This window comes from Pleurodeles waltl, chromosome 9 (assembly GCF_031143425.1).
Source record: "Pleurodeles waltl isolate 20211129_DDA chromosome 9, aPleWal1.hap1.20221129, whole genome shotgun sequence".
NCBI lineage: Eukaryota > Metazoa > Chordata > Amphibia > Caudata > Salamandridae > Pleurodeles > Pleurodeles waltl.
This window is the reverse complement of record NC_090448.1, coordinates 528353118-528365830: the sequence shown is the minus strand read 5'-3', so window position 1 is coordinate 528365830 and position 12713 is coordinate 528353118.

Genomic DNA, 12713 nt, shown 5'->3' with positions numbered 1-12713 from the left:
ACCTTTTTTAATTGGTATTTGGGATTGTAACACTAATGTACCTATTGCCTTCTCAGATTTTTTTTTAATTTATGGGTTCTGGTAATTTAAATGTGTTAACTCTGTTTCAAGATGCATTTTTATGCTATTCATGCAGGATAAGTGAGTTCTACGCTCTCTCAGTCACTGAGCCATTCAGGTATTTCCACAAAGGCAACAACTGAGCCACAAATGTATTTCCACAAAAGCAGACTCAGTCGTCTTTCCCCAAATGTTGATACTGAGTTCCACTAAAATCAAGATAGTTCTCTTCCGTTCCTTTTCCCATTGTTCCCCTGCTTCTGGAGAACTGGAATGTTACAAACTTGATGTCAAGTAGACACATATTATTTTACGTACACAACAACAACAACATTGAATAGTCTGCTCAACTATTTGGCATCTTTGGTGTGGATTCTCCTGTGTCTTCTGCTAGGGTGCTACCAAGTACTTCCATTACTGGGAGAACAGCTGGTTGCCTTGCTGTTTTGAGGATTGGGTTGAAGTTGTATGCCCTTATACCCGTGATAATGCCACCAAAAGTAACAGTGTCTGTGGCATATCAAATTGCTATGCCAATTTGTAAAAGCTGCTCTTTGCGCTGCTCCACGCACCTTTTGTAAGCACTAATTCTGTATTACATTTCTAGAAAATCTCAGTCTTTTGCCAGTTTGTTATGCACAGCCTTTTTGCTTGAAGTTTTGTTTGGTATTATGTAGTCTTCACCCCCTAGTGGCTCTTATGCTTGCTGTCATATACCTGGGACCTACAACAATAAACCCACCATTATCAGAGGCAAAGCAGAGTGGTCTGTTTGCCCTGAACATCTGGTGTATCCATGAGTGTCTTATTGTGCTAATAAAAATGTTTTTGCTTTTAAATAATAAATGCATGTTAAGAAAATATATATTTTTTTGAAATGTTACTGAATACTGTAATGTATTATAATGTACCACATTTTTATATTGACGCACAGCTCAAAATAAATTGCTTTTGAATTTTAAAGAGGTGTATTGTATTTTAACATGCTGTATAGGTACAGTGCAACCTTACCAGCAGGTAAATAATTACAATATGGTATTCTCTTGTGTTTTTGTTTTCTTATGTCTAAACGATTTAAACCCAGACATATAATTTAGCTGAGACTCCTGTTTATTTTTCTCCAGTTGGGACCCAATGTAGTAGAAAGGTCAAAAAGGAAAGGTAAGTTCCAGACACACTGGTCTCACTATGAAAGCAGCTGACAATTACATTCCTTGTGAGGCAGTATTAGCTTTGAATTATTTCTCCTGTAGTATAAAATTGTAATAAATAAAATTTTGCACAATATGTTGCATTTGAACTTTACAAACCATTTCATGTATGATTTACTTGACATACCACTGAGTGATTCCTCTGTGTGGCTTGGCTTTCCTTGTGAATACTCTGGCTTGTCCATATTTATCACAGTTTTTTCATAGCACAGAGCTGACTCTATTCCACTTAGCATTTATCATTAGTCAGGCTTCACAGTTCGAAGGTCGAGCCTCCAGCAGCATATGCACTCTTCTTGCGAGACATATTGTATACAGTAAAGGACTTAGAACCCGCCCATTGCTTACCATTTGTTGGTTTTGTTGTCACTATTCTTTGCTGACTCCTAATTGGCCAGCACATGCCGAGTGTCACTTCCATTCCTTTCAGTCGAGCGTGAAACAAGCATAGTTTTGACATAGAGAAAGGTAGCTGTGGTGTGAAAGTTGCTGCTCTTACCGCATGTACCCCAATGTCAATGTGAGTTTCCACACACAATGCTCAACTGTTAGTGACACTTAGTCACCAAAACAGTGTCTGAAAATGGAGGGAGAGACCCTACACCAAAATACAATAGGAGAAACTGCCCAGACCGAAAATTAATTCATTTATAAGTGTCCTCAAAATGATCCAATGCCGTAGAATACTGGCATTTGAAAGTATACAAATCAAACAGGATAGTAGTTGGTTCTGTAATTCTCTTTATTCCAGAAGAAACATAGGCAGCTTACACGTGTTTCGTCAAGGACGGCTTTTTCAAAGGCTGCAAAATTGACATCAAATAACTAGATTAAGTATGCATGAAGTTGTATGAGCAAATTGGTGAATTACAGCCACATGGCTTGCATCCCATAGTGCAAAATCACCATGTAGGAGTATAAAATAAGCTGCATTCATGTGCAGAAGGTAAATAAAGTGGAAATCACCGAGCCATGTGTTATCAGGAATGCGAATGTCAGAACAGGAGTATCATTCAAGAAAAATCACCTGATTGATTCGGTAAATTAATAATTTTGTTGCAGCAAAATCTATACGTTTTTGTGTTGCTTTCCACCCCTCGCGCTTTTTAAAAAAATGCACACCAGTGCAAACTCAAACTGGACAATGATAAAAAGGAGGAATAACCTGCAGATATGTGGAATAAGCAAGGAGGCCCATAACCCAAAAACTGTAGGAATCACATCGATACTATTCATCTAACTTCTAAATGGTCCAGGGGACTGTGAAGGTGGTCATGACAAGAGGCATCAAGTGTACTCTGCTTTCCAAATTGAACCATTTAGCCTCTGATGATTTAAATCGAATTCATTGCTTTCACAATAATGAGATTGCACTGGCACGTAGAACACATCTCCATTTTTCAAGATATCTCAGTGGTCATTCTGGTGTGAAGAAAGAATGTAAAGCCTGATACCCCACTCCTAAAGACTAAAAATAGTTGATATTGGTGGCGCTACCCATTTAAACTGTGGTAACCTCACGGTCAGGAGCCAGGAAAGCCCTCGATTTGCAATTCTAAAAAGAACCTGAAGTATCCTCTCCTCAGCACCTTCTGCATCGTTTGAATGGCAGATACGGAGCGCATAGAAATCACAGAGCAGCCAGACATGCACGGCAAAACAAGATACTCTGCAACTTGAGCAACCTTCCGCTGATGGCTGAGGAAGGCCCAGATTGACTTTGAACATTGATCTGTCTAGTTGGGCTTCAATGGGTGTGAAAAGCATGATTTAATATTACTCTCCCAAAAGCCCATGGGAATATTGATGTTGTTGGGCAATTTCAACACCTTTCTAAAGTGTTTGAAATACTTAGCAGACATTCAAGACTTAGGTTCTCATGAGTTCAGCAAATGGTTTTACCCGTCCGCCGAACTTCCAACTGGGAGGTTGCTGCCATTGTGGCTACCTCACCACTGATCCCATTATGAGGTTTCCACTAGGTCAGCAGGTGGAAACCTTAGTTTCTGGCCACCGGCCTATTGGGAACCACCCGACAGCATTATCTCCTACTCATAATGAAGCTGGCGACAATGCTGTAGGATGCAAGGTGCTTTGCAGACAGTGAACATTGCAACGGTGCTGGCCAGGGGGGGCTGCACTATAATGAAAATGTTTGGCGGCAAGATGTTGTGAGACATGATCTGGGATGCAGAAAAGATGGTCACAACACAGAAACTGATAGCACCTGCAATGCGATTTTATCAAAGAGAAACAAGCTCTTGAGAATCATATGCAAGAACTGATGCAACAACATGGAAGGCATGGTTCACACAGAACCAATAAAGAACTACACCTAGCGAGGAATGACTGTTAGGATATTATGATGAGACAGCAGCAAATAAGCTCCTCTATACCAAAAATATGTACTACAAAAAAGGATCAATCCTGACAGACTTGTATGGCTCAAATATGGAGGTCTCCCAAGCACAAGACGCTTTTTAGGGTGAAGTTAATTTTCCTGCTTGGGAACTGGAAGACATAGATGCTGTAGACACACCAATTAGCCCTGATGAAGTCTAACAAGCCATTAGTGACCCTCTTGAGGCACAAAGCTCACGGTCCTGAACACAGCCCCTATAAAGCTTACACTCACTTCCTAGTAGGGCCTCTTACAGAGGTCCTGAACTTTTTCATCACAGAACGAACAGGTAGTCATTCTTGTCTACTCCATTTTAACCCCAATACTGAAACCTAACAAAGATGCAAGCGAATGTGCATCATACAGGCCAATTGCCATCCTGAATTGCAATGTCAGAATATTTACAAAAGTTTTAGTGTCCCGACTGCATATTTTGTATGGCCTCACACAATCTCATCCTACTGTTCGGGTTTCAGTAAAGATAGAGACACTGACAGTACTAGATTAGTGCCTAAGATGAATGAAATACCTGATTGAACTAACCTCACCCAGGTGGATGCTAGATCTTGACGCTGAAAACATTCAATAGAGTGGAATGGAGTTACCTGTTTAATGTACGTGACGAAGCAGGTTTGATTCCAAATATAAAGGCCTATATTAAAGCAAACTATTGATTCCCAGATGAAGTGCAAGGTAAATGGACTACTACGTATGATGCCTTTGTCCAGAGGAACAAGACAGGGCATCCAGGTTTCCCTCTTACTTTCTGCGTTATATGTATAACACATACTCCAGAAAAACAACGCAGAACAAAACATCAGTAGAGGTAAGACGGCATTAGGTTATCCTAAAGCTGTCTTGTTTACAAACAATGTCATGTGCTTTTTGACAAACCCCAGTTCATCACTACCACCCTTACTCGCTTTTTTAGATTTTGTTTTTTATGATTTGGATTTAAAATTAATCATAGGAAGTCAGTGGGCATACATGCCAGTGTTACAAACGATGAGGGACCTTAACTCTTCAGATTCCACAATCTGTTATGGACTTCGGGTCCAATAAAATACTTTAGGATAAACTTGCCTAAGCCCTCAGAAGAGATTTTACATTGTTACTGGGTGTCCTCTTTAAAATCTGCATAGCTATCTCATTGTGTAGTGATTTTCCTTTCCAGGCTCCTATACGTGACTCAGTCGCCTCCCCTTATGATTCTGAAGAACACAAAGAAACACACACATCGAAAATCTGCAATAGAATGGATAGAGACACTGACCTGTAAACATCGGTGACCAGGAACTCTTGTTATATTGTAATTTTTGTTATTTGAACCAAGGCTGGCTTTAACTCGTGTAGAAGAGCATTGTTGAAAACATGTGCTGGGTTTTCACTCCTCTGCTACTTACCACCTCTTACTTTCCTTTATTCCCCTTACTCATCCTTTTGCTCTTTCTTTCTGAGCATGGTCTCTGTCCTTAATCTTATGAAGAAAACATAAATTTGAAAAATAAAGCAGTTGAAAAAAGAGGAGCAGAATACACTTTGGACAAGCAAGGTCCTATTAGGAAGAGAGAACATGCCTATTTGTGGGATACATGAGAGATATTTACACTTCACAATGGCAAATGCAAGGTGGTTTGCTTTCTGGGCAGGAAATGAAATATCGTGGGCATATGGATTGTTGGGGAGGTCAAATCTAGGGGAAGAGCCTACTGAAGCTCTGTTGCTACACAAATAGTAAGTGTTACACAACTCACCTCTGCCTCATTTTACCAACGTCCATTGTATTAAAAACTAAGGTGGCCATACAGTGCTTTAAAGAGAACCTTGAGTTTACACAGTTACCCAAAGCAGATACATTTAACCTGGTGAGCTGTCTTTTAGGCTCTCTAGGGGTGACGATGCTGATTGTAGGAGTAGGTTATGTGCTGGTAACCACTACGCTGCCGGGCCTTTTCACCCTCAGGTGCCAGGCCTTTTTTGGCTATTTAGGGCAGTTCACGCTTAGGCCCTCATAACTTTTTCTCCACATAAGCTACCCATGCTAAGTTTAGTCCTTTTTTCCAACATCCTAGGGATTCTAGAGGTACCTAGTGTTTGTGGGTTCCCCTGGAGGACACCAAGAAATTAGCTAAAATACAGCGAAAATTTATTTTCTTTTAAAACAAATTGAGAAAAAAGGGCTGCAGAAGAAGGCTTATGGTTTTTTCCCTGAAAATGCCATCAACAAACAGGCAGACTTCAATCAGAAAACACAATTTTTCAACACTATTTTGGCATTTTACTGGGACATACCCCACTTTTACTATTGTTTGTGCTTTTACCCTCCTTCTAGCTAGTGACAGAAATGAGTGTGAAACCAATGCTGGATCCCAGACAGCTAAACATTTCTAAAAAGTAGACAAAATTCTGAATTCAGCATGGGGTCATTTGTCTAGATCCTACAAGGCGTTCCTACAGAAAATAACAGCTGAAATAAAGAAATATTGAAATTGAGGTAAAAATCCAACTATTTTTCTCCACGTTTTACTCTGTAAATGTTTCCTGCAATCTCAGATGTTCGAACGCAATATACCGTTATGTCTGCTGGTCTCTTCTGGTTGCAGGGATATATAGGGCTTGTAGGTTCATCAAGAACTGTAGGTACCCAGAGCCAATAAAAGAGCTGCACCTTGCAATGGGTTTTCATTGTATACCGGGTATACAGCAATTCATTTGGTGAATTATAAAGAGTGAAAAATAGGTATCAAGGAAACATTTGTATTTCCAAAATGGGCACAAAATAAGGTGTTAAGAAGCGGTGGTTATTTGCACATCTCTGAATTCTGGGTCCCCATACTAGCATGTGAATTACAGGGCATTTCTGAAGTAGACGTCTTTTTTACACACTGTCTTACATTTGGAAGGAAAAAAATGTAGAGAAAGACAAGGGGAAATAATACTTGTTCTGTTATTCTGTGTTCTCCAAAGTCTCCCGATAAAAATGGTACCTCACTTGTGTGGGTAGGCCTAATGTCCGTGACAGGAAACGCAACATGGATACATCACATCTTTACATTGAAATCTGAGGAGATGTTTTGGAAAGTGCCTAGTTGTGGATTTTGGCTTCTAGCTCAGCCGGCACCGAGGGGAATCCAGGGTGGGGTGACTAGTGGGGCTCTCCCCAGGTTCTGTTACCCAGAATCCTTTGCAAACCTCAAAATTTGGCAAAACAAACACTTTTTCCTCAAATTTCTGTGATAGAAAGTTCTGGACTCTGAGAGGAGCCACAAATTTCCTTCCACCCAGCACTCCCCCAAGTCTTCCGATACAAATGGTACCTCACTTGTGTGGGTAGGTCTAGTGCCCACAACAGGAAATGCCCCAAAACACAACGTGAATACATCGGGGCATATTTATACTCCGTTTGCGCCGGAATTGCGTCGTTTTTTTTTACGCAATTTCGACGCAAAACTAACTCCATATTTATACTTTGGCGTTAGACGCGTCTAGCGCCAAAGTCCATGGAGTTAGCGTCATTTTTTAGCGTGGACACCTACTTTGCGTTAATTATATGCAAGGTAGGCGTTCCCGTCTAAAAAATCGGCTCCGAGGCATGTGCGTCGGATTTATACTCCCGGGCAAAATTCACGCCCGGGAGTGGGCGGGTCAAAAAAAATGACGTATGGCCGCTTTTGCGCCGTTTTTTAGCGCCTGCAAAAGGCAGGCGTTTAGGGACCTGTGGGCTCTGAAGGAGCCCAGAGGTGCCCTCCCATGCCCCCAGGGACACCCCCTGTCACCCTTGCCCACCCCAGGAGGACACCCAAGGCTGGAGGGACCCATCCCAGGGACATTAAGGTAAGTTCAGGTAAGTGTTTTTTTTAAATTTATTTTTGTGGCATAGGGGGGCCCGATTTGTGCCCCCCTACATGCCACTATGCCCAATGACCATGCCCAGGGGACAGAAGTCCCCTGGGCATGGCCACTGGGCAAGGGGGCATGACTCCTGTCTTTGCTAAGACAGGAGTCATTTCTATGGGGGTTGGGAGTGAAAAAAAATGGCGCAAATCGGGTTGAGGCAAAAAAATTGCCTCAACCTGACTTGCCCCATTTCTTGACGCCCAAGCCCCATATCCCCCTACGCCGGCGCTGCCTGGTGTACGTCGTTTTTTTTAACGCACACCAGACGGCGCCGGCGGATAACGCCGGCTAACGTCATTCAATAAATACGGCGCCCGCATGGCGCTTCAGAATGGCGTTAGCCGGCGCTAATTTTTTTGACGCAAAACTGCGTTAGCGCAGTTTTGCGTCAAAAAGTATAAATATGGGCCATCATATTTTCCCAAAGAAAACGGACCTGTTTTTTGCAAAGTGCCTAGCTGTGGATTTTGGCCTCTAGCCCAGCCGGCACCAAGGGAAACCTTCCAAACCTATACATTTTTTAAAACTAGACACCTAGGGGAATTCAGAATGGGGTGACTTGTGGGTCTAGCACCAGGTTCTGCTACCCAGAATCCTTTGCAAACCTCACAATGTGGCAAAAAAGCACCCTTCCTTCACATGTCAGTGACATAAAGTTGGAATCTGAGAGGAGCCACAAATTTCCTTCCACCCAGCATTCCCGCAAATCTCCCGATCAAAATGGTACCTCATTTGTGTGGGTAGGCCTAGTGCCTGCGACAGGAAATGCCCCAAAACACAATGTGGACACATCACATTTTTTCAAAGAAAACTGACCTGTTTTTTGCAAAGTGCCTAGCTGTGGATTTTGGCCTCTAGCTTAGCCAGCACCTAGGAAAACCTAGCAAACCTGGACATTTCTGAAACCTAAACACCTAGGGGAACCCAGGATGGGGTAACTTGTGGTGCTCTCACCAGGTTTTGTTAGCCAGAATCCTTAGCAAATCTCAAAATTCTGCAAAAAAAACACTTTTTTCCCCAAATTTTGGTGCTGCAAAGCTCTGGAATCTGAGGGGAGCCACAAATTTCCATCTACCCAGCGTTCCACCCAGGTCTTCCGATAAAAATGATGCCTCACTTGTGTAGGTGTGCCTAGTGCCCGCAAAAGGAAATGGGGAGGGAGGGGCTGGGTTTTTGGTACTGGGCTCAGCAGCCATCTATGGAAACCTACCAAACCCAAACATTTCTGAAAACTAGACACCCGAGGGAGTCCAGGGAGGTGTGTGGAGCCGCCAGTGTTTTCTTGCCAGAATCCATAGCAAACCTCAAATTTAGCTAAAAAATCTAATTTTTCCCACATTTCTGTGTGGGATCCCAGCACCGGGACAAATTTCCTACCACCCAACGTTCCCCTCAGTCTCCCAGTAAAAATTATACCTCACTTGCGTAGGTGGCCAAGTGCCTGTGACAGGAAAGAGCCAAAAATATGTTGTAAATGAAGGGGAATCAAAGCGAGTCCAAAAGGGCAGTTTTTAGGCTGAGATAAGGGGCAGAATTTGTATCGGCATAGATTCGACAATGCTGGGTGGTAGGAATTTTGTGGATTCCTGCAGATTCCGGAAGGTTCCATTACAAAAATGTTGGAAAAATTTGGGATTTCCAGCAAAGTTGGAGGTTTGCTGGGCATTGTGGGTAAGAAAATGGTGCGGGGTGCTTGTGAAGCACACCACCCTGGACTCACCCAGATGTTTAGTTTTCAGATGTGTGTAGGTCTCGTAGGTTTTTTTACATGACAGCGTCCCAAAGTCCAAAAAGTGCAGTCCTCACCATTCCAAGTGGGACGATTTTGAGAGTTAGACAAGATCTCATGGCTCTAATGTAAAACCAAAACCCAAAATAATCAAATGTCCTCTTGCTTGCCGTGGGATAAGGTGTTTTAGTGTGTGGGGGGAGAGCTGAAAGACTGGCCATACCCCCACCCTCTTTTAAAAAAAAAACAAATCTTACCTGGGATCTGGTGGGCTTCCTGCCCCCCCTTGGGGGCAGATTGGCCTAATGAAAATAGGCCTATCTGCCCTCTAGGGGGGGCAGAAATAGCCTTAAGACAGTTTGCCCCCCCAAGGGAGCGACCCTTGCCTAAGGGGTCACTCCCCACATGTAAAAAATTAAATAAAAAAAATGTATCCCTGGCGTCTAGAGGTTTATGCCCCCCTTGGGGTCAGATCAGCCTAATAACAATAGGCCAATCTGCCCCCAGGGGGGCAGAGAAGGCCTTAAAAAAAATGCCCCCCCCCCAGGGGAGCGACCCTTTATCGTTTACACACAAAAAAGAAACTCCCTGGTGCTTAGTGGGCATTTCTGCAGCCTGATCGCTTCACGATCTGGCTGCAGAAATGCTCAGAGAGACTTCAAAGGAAAGGCATTTCCTTTATTTGATGCCTCTCACTCTCCAGCCCGTGATCATAAGACAAATGCTTTTGCATTTCTCTTCCGATCCGTGCTGGAAGCTGAACTTCCAGCGTGCTGGGGGAGGCTTCCGATGTGGTCAGCGTGCGCCATCATCAGACGTAACTGGAGGGGTCGGGGATGGAAGGGGAAGCGATTCCCCTTCCATCCCTGCCCATGGGAGGGGGGTGTGAGGCCCTCGGGTGGAGCACTAGCACTTCCCCCGAGGGCATATACCTGGGAGACGTGGTTACGTTCCTGGCGCCTGAGCACCACGGCAGCAGATGTAACCACCTCATCCATGGCACCCGGGGGGTAAAACAACTGCTGGTTTGGGAGAAATCCTTATGCAGACTGGGAGGTATGGGGCTACATTCTGATTAATAGACTATCCCCCCTCTCCTTCCTTCTTTCACCTCTGTCTCACCCAACGGTCTGTTCTCCATTGGGTAAGTGTAGGTTTTGTATGTTTTACGTAATTACAAATGTGAGCTGGCTCCATACTATCTAATTTTTATGGGCTTAGTTTCTCTAAAACCCCTACTCTTTTGAATAGTCCCTTATCTCTCCCTCTCTTGCCTCTTTTTTCCCTTTCCCTTTTTCTCTTTCACATCTCTTCCCCTCAATTCCTTGTATCTCCATCTTTTCCCCTTTCACCGCTACTTAAGTGACAAAACTGCATGCGCATACACATACTTTTTGTTTTAAGAGCTCTGATTCTTCTTTTCTCCTTTGTTCAGAATATGACCTTATCAGTTGGGGCCACCACCACTCTTCTTTTGGGAAACTGATGTCATGTTAAGGTTTATAGTAACCCAGGACCTTTGCTGCCAAGAGTCAAGCGAGTGGGATCTCATGTTGTGTTGCTATGGGTTGCAGTCTAAACTTTGTTTAACATAGTTAGGTTCAGAATGAAAGAGAATGGTGTGACTTTTGTTAAGTGATGCAGCACTGACACAAGCTGTGTCAGACTCAGTGGGGGGCCACAGGGCAGGAAGGGGTTACTGGGAATCTGCCGTGAAGGATGAGGTTGTTTGCCTCTGATGTTCCAGGGTCCACCTTCCAATGACTCTGAAAACCAAGCCAGGTACAATCCCTTCAGTACTTGATTCTCGGTGGTCGCAATGGTGAGCAGTCACAAACTTCTCAGGGAGGTAGATTGCTTGAGATCAGGACTCAACTATAACGTACGAAAGCAATAACGGATTATCTAACCCAGTGCCTTACTTTTAAGGAAGAAAAGAAGCTTATCGCACTCTAGATTGGAATACTACACACACACTCTCCACTTCTGGGAGAGAAAGTAGGTGAACCACCATCTTCTTTGGGGCCTCCTCGTTAGCGCCAGCAGATGCGTCCTGTGCAATGCTGCTCATCTCCAGTGACTATAGGCAGCGGTCTCGCAGGCAGGCATGGCTGTCTATGTTGAAGACTACAAACAGAACATGTGGACAGGTACTCTGGCATTGTTTCAACCCTGCACAGGCTGATCTCCTGGCAGTGTGGCCACAAACAGGCCAATCTGTGGGCAACAAGGTTGTCGAATTATGTAATTTCTGGGTAACACAGCTTAGCTCAGGCCGCCCTTCGGGGCAATATGGCTCACTAGAGGATATTCTTTTCCTGGGCACTACAGCTTAGTACGGGCTGCACTAGGCTTAAATCACAACCCTGACTTGACTTCAGCAATTTTCAGATCTTTTCATCACATTTCCCACCAGGAACCACTGTTGGAGAGAGACTGTAACCTGCAGACAGATGGGTACACAGCTTGCTCTATGTGGTTCCCCTCTTCTGGAAGCCCCACCAGTTCCGCGGTCACTATGCACTAGGCTCAACCTTGCCAGTCACTTCTGTAGGGCTGGAAGGCTCCTTTCCTCTCTCTCTTTTTTTATTAACTCTTTTTATTGACTTTTCACTATAACATCATGCACAGATACACGGCAAATAGCTTCACAGGCAATGCAAGTGAAACTTTTAGGCTGTTGCACCTGTACACCAGCTGCTTGTGAATAGTTACACCACTTATCCTAGATTTTACTTTGTGTTTTTTAGAATACCCTAGAACTCTGCAAACAACTTTCTCTGTTTAGTCCATCTCTCTCAACCAGGGGGCAGTAGATAAGTTACTTTAAAATATCTCACTGTCAAGGGATAGACCTAAGCCGAAGCTACATGCAAGTAGAATGTGTGTAACCCCTATTTTTAGAGGGTGGAAAACATCTACCTTGCCATGAAGTTGGCCCCCACAGAAATATGTCAAAGTGTCCTGGTGTAATTTACAGACACCAGGACACATTCAGCAGTGCCTGCAAGTTGTCTGCTTTCTTTTCAAGTAGCAACATGCAGGCAGGAGGGTGGTTATCAGATTACAGCTGTGCCCATAACAAAGGCCAAAGTAAAGGGGCCTTTGGGTCTCCTTTTGTTAGAGTATCCTGGTGGGGAGCCTCATCTAAATGCAAATGCAATGGAGGAGAAACAAAGGCTCACAGCTTGTTATGACTTCTAAGGTACTTAAGAGAAGCATGCTTTTGACTTGTGCAGTCCCTGTATATAAGAGAGATGCATGCACTGTAAGGATGTCAGATGTGTTGGTGTCTCAGTATTTACACAAATAACAATGTAAATACTACTATTTTGTTTTATTTCTTTTAAAGGGCTGTAGAGCTGCTCATCCATGTCCAGAGTGCCAGAGCACTTTACATCATACATACACATTA